Raw genomic sequence first — 11,470 nt, forward strand, 5'->3', positions numbered from 1 at the left:
AGCAACAAAAATATCACTATTCTGTTTTCTCAGACCTTATTTCCTTTCCCCTTTTTCAGTGTTTTGAAGATCAGTGTTTTATTGAATTAAGTTAAGTTGTTCATGATAACAGAACAAGGCCACTGACAGACAAAACTGGGGCACTGTTTATTAGAAAGGATCACCAGAAGCTAAGTGGGGAGTATGAGCTCACCCTGCTCCTAATCTTTACTGCAGCTGGGAAATTATCCGAAGCTTGCAGTTTGAATTTCTCAATAGCAGACTTCAGCAGCATGTCAAATTATTCCATTTTAATGAAGAAATTCAAGTAAAAAAGATTATCGTATTGTGGTTTATTGAAAAAAATGTGTCAAGTTTCAAAAATAGTATAATCTTATTAAATGAATTCATTACTTGCTCTAATGAAGGCAAATCTTTCTCTTATTATAACTAAGTTTATGGAAAGAATGTATGCCAAAATAACAAAGGAACCACCTATGAAATTATAGACCCCTGCAATATCATACCCACTCTAATCACGGTGTTTATAACTTTCAACTAAAATTATTAAAAAAAAAAAAAAAAATCACCTCCCTAATTCTAGCTCTTAGTTGGCTTTTTATCTTCCTGTACTACAAGAAGTAACAAGAAATGTTATATGGAAATATTCATTTCTTTTCAGTATAAACTTGAATGTGCACATAAAGTTGTACATAGCAGTTCTAAAAGTGAAAGGATTTTATGTTGCCACTTTTATTCCTGTTTGGGAGGAAGTGTGCTCAGAAATAAAAGACAGAGCAAGTAACTTTTGCTTTTTTTTTTTTCATTTTGTTTAATGTTATATTCACAAAAAGTTTTGAGCTGACAGTATTAGAGATGCAGTTTGACTCTTCAGCAACAGAGTAATTTAAGAAATTATCAATTAGGTATTGAATTAGGCCACAGAAAATATCAACTCTGCAGAGTCCTGCTCTGCAGGTGAAAAAACAGTTCACACTCCTTCAAACGTTAAATTCTTAGTGGTCTGTTAATCAGTGCATTGGCCAGTCTGAATTAAGCTAACTTAGGTGTGATCTCTGTGATCACATTTATAACCAGGGAAATCAATCTCAAGTTGCACCTCTTTTCTCCTGTACATATAGCTCAGTGTTATAGATTCCATCATGTAGAATGGATCATCTTATCACCACTCTCACACAGATCAACTTTGAATTGGAACAGAGGTCTGTGGTCAATCCTTCTGCTCAAAGAAGTTTCGAGATCAAATCTAATTGCTCATGGCTGTATCCAGTCAGACCTTGAAAACCTCCAAATGTCTGAGACTGCACTGGCACTGAGCACCGTGCTTGAATAGTAAAGCAAATCTGTTCTGAAACTGGACTGTGAAACCATTTTCTTTATATGATCACATACAGTAAAAATAATAAAGAATTGTGCTGAACTTGGATATAGAAAAGATCCTGGAGTGTGATTTCTAACAAAAAGGGAACTGAAATGAATTGGACAATTGAGATGCTGATCCAGCAGAGTGGCCTTTCCATATCTTACAGGGGCCATGATGCACTCAACAAAAGAAAGTACTCTCTTGTAAATATTCTTTAAATACTGATTGCTTCTTTGTCTTTGTTTCTCAGAGCCAGATCACCAAAAAGTTTTTTTTTTCCTCTTTTTCTTACCTGACATGTTCTTTCTTGCTAAGAGGTGAGCTGAGGATTCTGGACAGCTGCTAGTTCAAATAACATCCAGAAAGCAGCGTTCTCTTAAAATTCACATTGCTGTACATTTAAATAAAATAAAAGTGAAAAGAATAGGTCTCAATTATTTCATTCAGCAAAGTCATTAGGTAGAATATATTTGAAAAAAAAAGATAAAATGATCGGAGGATCAAAACTGATTTGATCTTGGAATGTTCAACTGTACAGTGAAATGGCTGTATTATATTTAACTACACACAAACACTCTCTCTCAGTATTGGAGAACAGATTAAGGCCAACATAAAAACCAAGACCAAGTTACTCAGAGAGAACGCTCAATCTATAAATAATTTCCCATCCAAATAACTGCTTAAAAAGAGGAAATAATTAGATTATCACCTTATATAATTTTCCATTTCAGCTCCAGGTTAGCAGTTAAAACAGATAATATTCAGAATTATTTTTCTTCTGAGAATTCATTACTTCATTTTTTTAATTAAATACATTGCATTGCTAGAAATAGAAAAAGGGGGGGGGGGGGAAATGTAATATAATTAAAGACTGAAATTATTGTACTTTCAGTGTAAAGCACCGTTTGAGAAGAAAAACAACATTATGTACTTTGATGTTTTGAACAAAGTAGTGGTACTGGTTTGTATTTCTAACCTTGTAGCAATCACTGATTCACTGGAATGTATGGCTTGTTTTTGTTATAATGCAGCTGCAGAGGTGGTGTTTGGGCTTCAGACATGGAGCAACAAAAAATATCTTCTGGGGGAGAAAATCTCTCATCTCAGAGTCCTCTAACTGCTAAGGAAGCAGGCTAAAAGGAGCCAATATCTAGAAGTAGAAACAAAAGAAATACAAAACAGGGTTTTAACAAATACAAAACAGGACTTAACAACGTGATCGATCATGATTTAAAAAAACACTATCAAGAAAAACACTGAAACAATAAGACTCACATTTCTTGATGTTTCAGTCAAAATTAGGTTAGATTTTGAAAGACATTCTATAGTAAAACTGAATTCCTAGGCTGACTAGCAGAAGTAAATGTGTAAAATGTATTGACCTCTAAAGTAACCACCTCAGTAAATCTTCCAGGGGTTCTTGTCATGTTCAGTTCTAAGAATTGATCTTGGACTGTTCAACTGTATAGTGAAATAGCTGTATTATATTTAACTACACACAAACACTCTCTCTCAGTATTGGAGAACAGATTAAGGCCAACATAAAAATCAAGACCAAGTTACTCAGAGAGAACATTCAATCTATCTGCAACATTTTAGCACTTTTGGTGTCTTTTGAGAGGGAATCAAAACAGAATTTTGTTTCAGATTTTATACCAGGGAGAAATGAGGAACAATCCCATGAGATTTCTCTTTTGTAAGCATTAAGAACTTCCAAAGGAGTTCACTGTAATGAAAAGATGTGTGTTTTAACATGACATGCAATGCATCTTTGAATTAAAAATTAGAAAATGACAATGTTAATATTTCCATTGAAAACATTAAATTTTTATGCTTTTTTTCCCCCCAATTGAGCATTCCACCTGTATTTCTTTGAGTCCCACTTGAGAATTTTTCTGCAATAGCTTGGGAGTAAGGGCATTATATAACTGTCAATTGAGATTATTAATATATTCCTTACTAAAATGTTTTCCATCTCAATAGTAATTTCATTAATTAAATGAAATTAAATGAAATTAAATGAATTAAATCAAAGCTCTCATTCATATATATTTTGACAAATCCTTCAAATCCTTGTTTTAACTGAAGTGTTTTTACAGTTCTGCATGTGCTAGAAAAGGAAATTGATTTTCTGTGAATGAAATTGTTCAACATAAATTCAGTTAAGAGTTGGGGGAGACTAAGTAAGAGAATTATGGAATAGTAAAAGATCTTTAAACTTTGCACAATGGAACTGACTGAAAAATAGTATGTATCTTCTAACTGGGAAACCATTCTTAACATTCACTCTGCCTTCATTCTTCAGCGAATGTAGTGCTGGACATTATTCTGATGTGTTTGTAACATACACAAATCACCCAACATATTTCAGAACTTGACATAGTTCAGAGTTGAAACAACTTTTAAAGAGTGAATGCTTGCTGTTATCAGTCTCTCTGAAGAAAAAAAAATGCTGGTACAGATGGTACAAAGGCTGCTTAGAGATATTCTCAGCTGCAGATACTGCCAGACAGAGATTACATTTATTCACATACTGGAATATTTTGCTTGTTTTGTTTCCTTTCCTTAGAAGCTAACAACTCTGCTACGAAGGGGAAGAAGTCTGTCATAATTCAACTAAGGATAGAAGAGACTCGTGCAATCTTCTCCATATAAATCTTTTGGGAAAATGAAATACCCAAGTATTGATTACTGGAATCCCTCACAGTAAAAGAAAAAATTCTGTCCTTGTTACTATTGCAATTTCGGGAGATGGGTTTAGGAACATGAACGAAAAGGAAAATATATCTGAACAAATCCATGTGGATGCCTGTGGCAAAATTCTGGCCTAGTAATCGCTAACAGAATATTTTCATTTTCCTTTTTACTTCCGCAGAACCATAACATTTTCCTGATAACCATCCATTTGTCAGTCCTTAGCATATAGCTACAATATTTCACATACTCTGCGCAAAATATTTACGTGTGTGTGAAGATAGTTTTCTATCTTAATAAAATGGCAGATTGTCATATTACTCTTGCATTAAAAAAGCTGTGGAAGAATTTAAATGGAACTTTATTTTTCTTTTTCTTCAACAAACCAAAATTAAATACTGCAAGTTTAAATAAGAAAACCTTAGACCTTGTGCCATTAAAGAGATACAAGGAAACTAAACAAAAAGCAAGTAAGCAAGCAGTTTCTCTATGTTGCCTCTGCAAGCCCATAAACACTTAATATTTTAATATCTTTAATTTAGACCAAATGGCTGGATTTTATGAATAGTGTTGTTCTAAAATAGAATAAGACATGTTTGAACTTCTTTAGGGACTGAAGGAACTGAGGCTGTTCAGTCTGGGGAAAAGGAGGCTGAAGGGAGACCTTATTGCTCTCTTCCAATATCTGAAAGGTGCTTACAGCGAGAGCGAGGTTGGTCTCTTCTCACTGGTGACAGGATGAGGGAAAATGGCCTCAAGTTGCATCAGGGTAAGTTTAGGTTGGATATCAGGAAAAATTTATTTACAGAAAGGGTTGTTAAGCTCTGGAATAGGCTCCCCAGGGAGGTGGTTGAGTCACCATCCCTGGATGTGTTTAAAAACCGTTTGGATGTGGTGCTCAGGGATTTAGCAGAGGGTGGTTAAGGGTAAGATAGTTAGGTCATAGTTGGACTAGATTTTATAAGGTCCTTTCCAACCTGAGCAATTCTATGATTCCGTGATTCTTTTCCACACAAAATATGCACTAAAATCCTGAACACAAAGTTTAAAAGGACTCTGAAGCAGTACAATACAGTATTCACAGCATAAACTTTATCTCACAAAACATGGCTCTGAGCCATTCTACTGAACATCTGTTACAGGGCCAAAGTAGCTCCTGCAGAGATGAACAGGAGCCTTCCTGTATAAGTGATCTCCTGAGTTAAGATTCTCAGAATTTATCAGGAGTGTTTGTGCCTCATGTATTCATGTGCCAGAATTCATACTCCTCAAAGTCAGACCTCATTAAAGAAAATTGTGCATTAATTCTTTCAAAAATGTGACTTCTTAGCAGCAGCTGCAATTGAGACATTTGAAATTACTATTAACTTTTTACCAACATGGCTTCGGTTGTTTATTAATAGATTTGTTTTGGGGACAAAATATGTTTACCCTTAATTTTAATTAGGTTACAGATTACAGCCTCATAGGGATTCTGTTCCTAGCTACATTTCTGGTAGGATTGTTGTCAGTAACATGCTGAAAGAGTCTAAATCCAGTATAAACACACTCAATTTGTAAAGGCAAAAGATTTAATGATGTTTTTTGTAACATATCCAATTTTTTTTTTATTTCACTTGCTACTAAATTCATCTTTTTCTTAAGTTGTTAGTAATGATCCTGGAATTTTGCTCTGTACATCAAATTTTTGGGGAAATGTTTCCCCATGAATATTACATTGAAATACAAAAGAAAGCACATATAAGCTATGCTTTTATTTTTTAAATTGGGTGAAGCATACAAAATGTCATCATGTAACATGTTTGACACATAATTCAAGACAATTATCCCAATAAGTATGTTCAACAGATTTGTAAAACTGGTCAAATGAAATTGATAACCAGTTTAAGTGATTACAAAGAATAAGTAAGAACTGTGTGCAGATAAGCAATGCATACTTATTAACTATCAGAGAGAAATTAGCTAATTTGATCCCGGAAAAACCTGCAAAGCATTATATAGGCAATGAAATTCTCTATGGAAATCACTCTCTTACCTCACATTAACTGTCCTTAACAGGAAAGTTTTGCTGGACTTCATTACCCAGGAAAATACATACACTGTGTTACAAAATGCCAAAACTATTGTTGGGCAATAGAAGCTTAGCTTTGTCCTCCAAGTTCAATTAACATTTAACTATTTTATTTCCTTATTCGCTTTTTTTGTGTTCCAGCTTGGGGAGAATTTTCTTCAGCCTGCAAGTCTGAAACAATATTATTACTGAGATTTAACTCTCTTATTTATTGATAATTCCTCAGATAGTATAGTTATGCATCTCATCCTGTTCTTGACTGCACTCAAAAAAAGCACTTAAATTAAAAAAAAAAGAAAGAAAGAAAAGAAGAAGAAAAGCATTACTAGAAGAGTTTCTGATTAGATAAAGCAGTCCCACTGAGATGTGTTCAACATTTACACCATATCAAGGCATTTTAATAAAAGTTCATTTTAAAATATTTCAGATAATGGAACTTGATATTTTTCTATCCATGCAAGAAAAAATGTTATCACACTTTAGAGAATGCAAACACCTCCTCAGTGTGCAATTTTGACTGCATGTGTTACAAACAGGAGTTTTCATTATCAACACTAATTTTCTCTGATCAGAAACATTCACCTGTCAATGCTCTAATTTTGTATGTTTGGAGACATAATTTCAGACTTCAGTTCTGACTACAAAGCTTTAGAACAAAACAAATATGCAGACCTCTACATTCAGCTTCACAGTGATACTGCTGACTGCAAAACAGCACAGAGAAATACCTAGAGAAAAGCAATTACCAGTACTACACGAGATATAATATAAAATTACTGCCATGCACAAGAATCTTATCCCTCCTCTAAGAACATAGCCTCCTAACACAAGCTGAGTTGTCAGAACTGTTCCTTAAAAAGGAATAGCTTCCTTTTGTCAGAATGGCCCCACTCTCTTTTTCTGCTAGCTATTGCAGTATCAGAGCTTCCACTGATACAATTTAAGCCACTGACTCAAAAAACAGCCGCACACTTCTGGTTACTTATTTGGCTGGTGTGATCAGTAAGCAGTAGCACAGGCAAGGAGCAAAAATGCACAGAAGTATATGCAGTAAGAGAGGAACTTCATCTTTATTTCACTAAATCAGCAGGAGAAATACAGAAGTGAAAAGCTGCCTGCCAGCTTAGCAATTGGGTGACCAAGGTCTGAAATAAAGTACAGAATCCTTACAGATTCTGTTATTTTCAGTAGCTACAAACTGATCTTGCAGCCAAAGAGCCACAGTTGATGGATGCTGTTTGACGTGTTTGAAAAGTTCTAAACTTTCACTCAAAACCAGAGAGGTTGTGTTGCTCTCACATCGAATGCTTCACTGTTCTTCAATGCTGCCTAAAAACAATCACTGCTACTAAGAAGGACAAGTGCTGCATTTTTCTGGTATAAAAGACAGCTTATAACAAAATATATACTTTCAAAACATTTATTTCTAGACATAGAAGCCTTTGGGGGTTATTATTTTTACAGTTCAAAGTATCATGTGTCGTCTTGTCTCCAGGTAAATTTGCATTTGTACTTATTACCGTAATGGGGAAAACTAATGAAAACTGATGTGATTTTGTCACAAGCTGGCTGCTACTTTATCCTCTAATACAGACATTATTTACACCTTTAACATAAGTTAGCTGATTAACTTCAACCTTATGTTTACTTCAGTAATTTACCTCAAACAAATAAACATTAGGGAAGGAACCTTAGGTAGCCACATCTAGCCACATACAATTATTATGTGCTAGTTTACATGAGATAACAAACATATAATAGGAATATTTTTATCCTAACAAAAGCTATTTAAACAGTCAAGCTTAGATCAAATTTAGCTAGTACTTGTTTAAATTGTTTATTTTGAGAGCACAAATGCAATGCTTTGAGGCTCTTTTTAGTTTTGGTTTTAGCATAACTCGGTTATCCCATAACCTTATTTAAACTAAGACCTTAACATGTAACAAGGGCACCAAAACTATACTGTAAGATGCACTGTTTTTGAAGGGATAGGAATTTAAGAAAAAAAATAAATCAAAAGAAATCTTAAAATCAGCCTAGAAGACTATATTATATTGCAATCATCAAGGACAAGCAAGTAGTCTACAGCAAATATGTTTGTTAGTACATCCTGCTGACCTAAGAATATTAACAAAATTTAACATCCTAAAACATAAGCCCCAGTCATAGTGTGCAAAATACATGGCTAATAGTTTTCCAGCAGGTTGCTACAAGTAGAAAATAAGTTCCCCAGCTGTATCAGATGAGTTAGAATATTGTTCTTACCTCACTCAATTATTTAATCTTTGAAATCAATCTAACATGGAGCCTGAGGCAGAGGCAAGAATTCTAGCCTGACTACAATTCCTGTGCTATATTTATTTCACATGTTCAAATAAGAAACATGAATGAAATCTTGCTTTTAAGAAGAAAGGTGAACAACAGAAAAATTTTTAACAAGCCCTCTGAACAGAATGTGAGAAACTACAGAATGTATTTGCGCTCAGAAATGATAGCAAAAAGAGGTCTGCTGCAGCACTGCTTTAACACCCTCTTAGTAAAATGTTTCTGCTTGCAGTTTGTCCAGAACTCTTGACCTCCTCATAGCCATAACTTTAACACTGTGTCATCCTGCTTTCACAAGAATGCTTTCCGAACAGTTTTCAAGGTTAATTTTGCTGTTTACTCCCTCTGGCAGGGGAAACAGATAATTCTGTCTCCTCACTAATTTCTTTCCCAGCTTATTCGATATCAGTAAGTAAGCAAAGTTTTTGTTTTTTCCGCCAAGGCTGCTGTTAGCAATATATCAGACAGACAAATTTGAAAGTAACACTGATACTTCAAAGGATGTAAAAAACAATTAGGATACTTCTTGTTAGAGAGATTGCTGAGAACATTGTATGCTCTCAGCAACAACAATGTAGAAGAAGCAGTTGTACCTTTCATTTTCTGAGTAATTAATTAAATTTGGAGAGAACTTGCTTGAAATTGATGAAAAATATTTGCCACTTTCACTGTACAGCATATTGAAATATATCACAATGTCAAAACATTAAAATATTAATTAACTGTATAATCCTTAAAGATTTTTGCTGTTTATTTCATGCTGTTGGTGGGTTTTTGTTGTTTTGTTTGTTTTTCCAGATCATATCTACCAAGAGGTTTTCTTTAGAGATTCCACTGAAGTAGTTCTTCTAAGCATAAACCTGTAAAACTTTTGAGCTTGGGGGGTATGGTGCTTTTTAGACAAGGGTAGTTTAGCTACTGACAAATGAACAGATTCAGACTTACATAAAAGACTAAATGTTCAGAAATCCCTTCTATTAATACCCACTTTTCAAGTTTGAACACGGTCACAAACAGTAAAAAGTGAATTTCAGTTCAATGTGTAGTATATTTGCATAGCACAAACTATCCTGCTGTTGTGAATCAACAGTTTCAGCTCACAAGTCCTTACCCACAGCAGGTGAGAATTCTCTCTTTCAGAGATACATTACTTTACATTTAGGGCTAACAGCTTGTTTCAGTGTGCTACCAACATTTCCTAATCACATTTAGGGAAACAGTTTACTGAATAATTCCTCAACTCAGGAGCTTCCCAATTAATAAGTACCAAATTACATTGTAATATTTTTTTAAAAATACAAATTAGTAAAGCAAATCCTTCTGCACAAATGAAATTATTGTTTTTCCTCAAAAAAGAATATATATATATATATATATAGCATACTTAGGAAAAGAAAAGAAACAATTAAAATGTTTCAAAAATTGGAAATCTTGTGAAAAAATCCACACACTGAAAGGTCAAAGAAATCCCACATTGTATTAACATGTAGGTATTTTTCCACATGAATTTGAAATGCACTCTTTTATAAAGATTTTCCCAAATACAGCAACCTGTAAACTGCTTGGAACAAAACCTCAGGCAAATGACAGTGAAGATGATTTGCACTTGCTAATGTTTTCCATGAACAAGAGACCTGCAGCTGATGTCACCACTGCTTCATCTTGAGACAGAACTTAGAAAAAAATCATTTTATTATTTTAACTCTTTATATTTTAAGGATGTGATTCTGCAGCCAAGCTAAGCAGCCCTGCTTTAACTGAAATGAGGAGGCTTCATTTCCCTTTCTTTTTCTCTGCACCTTCCTGATCTGGGTGAAATTTATTCTTCATTTTACTGTTACTGAATTAATGTTTCAGTGTAAACTGGCTACTGTAGAACTTGTAGTAGAACTTATAGTAGAACTTGTTTGCAGACAGTTACATTGAAGGCCATCAGCAGAAACACATGACAGTTTCAGAGAGAAAACAAAGAAACAGTGCACTGCTAGGTTCTCTAAACTAAATCTTTAGACAGATTTATAACTGATCCAATTTAGGATTTATTTTTGACAGCATACTCCTCAATGCTGTCACTAACACAAACTGTGAGGTTTAAAATTGAACATGCTAAATTTCCAACGTTGTACCAAATTCAAGTGCATTTAATTAATGCACTAATGAAGTAAAATTAATGCAAACAATGAAGTCATTTGCAAAGACAAATTGAGAAGAATTTTACAAACTGCTCACCTGCTCCTTCATAATGAAATACTAGGCGCTAATGGTTCAGATACTTCCACAATGCTTAGCCTTAAACATGACCATTTTCCCTGAAGGCAACAAGCCTGCAGGGACTCAGAATGAGTCATGTAAAAGTAAGCCCTCATTGCTGAATGAGTTTCAATGATACAATCAGTTCATACGGGAAGATTCACTTCAGATAAGAGAAACTAAGAATCCAAAGCCACTTTGCCAATCTGTACCTGACAGCATATATCTTCTAAAAGGCTTAGGAGATCTTATTCCCCCGGTCATAATATTAAAAGATGCTTGGTATTTTTTTTCAAGGGAACTGTGGAACCAGTTGCTTATCCTGCTGAGGGCACAAAGGTATAGCTAGCTATTGAGCCGTTCAGAATGCTTTCTCAATCAATTCTCAGGAGAATACTTTCCTTCAAAACAATCTTGCAAACTTTAGCATACGATGGATGAATCCAATATTTGAATAACAGAGCACCACATTTCAGTTCAGAGATACCACTTGTGGGGGAGAGAATGGCCAAATAAATCAACATTTACTGTTCAAAGGACAGTAACAGTTCAAATTTTGACAGCCGTATTGTGTAAAATTGTACCCAAATGTTTTTATTTTACCATTAAGAAAGCTGAGCTGGCAACCTGGTAAAACAGAGTGATCTGCAGTTCAAAAGCAGCTCTATTCTATCTATTTGACATTGTAATTAGATTTGTTCAAGTGCTAAATATAGACTACCTTTACAAGCACATAGCTAAGTACAATTTCACAGTGTTCATTAAAA

The 11,470-nt window shown here is 34.4% G+C and overlaps 1 long non-coding RNA gene across 1 annotated transcript in view; it reads right to left on the reverse strand.

The window, feature by feature from the left end:
- The window catches only part of LOC104911981, a 3,600-nt gene extending 1,091 nt beyond the window's left edge, over positions 1 to 2,509 (reverse strand). Inside the window, exons 1-2 of the long non-coding RNA XR_004160580.1 lie at positions 2,340 to 2,509; positions 1,656 to 1,754 (exon numbers count right to left, since the gene is read on the reverse strand). This is a non-coding gene — a long non-coding RNA (uncharacterized LOC104911981). The remainder of the gene's footprint in view (positions 1 to 1,655; positions 1,755 to 2,339) is intronic.
- Between the last annotated feature and the right edge of the window lie 8,961 nt (positions 2,510 to 11,470).

This window comes from Meleagris gallopavo, chromosome 8 (genome assembly GCF_000146605.3).
Source record: "Meleagris gallopavo isolate NT-WF06-2002-E0010 breed Aviagen turkey brand Nicholas breeding stock chromosome 8, Turkey_5.1, whole genome shotgun sequence".
In the NCBI taxonomy this organism is placed as follows: Eukaryota; Metazoa; Chordata; class Aves; order Galliformes; family Phasianidae; genus Meleagris; species Meleagris gallopavo.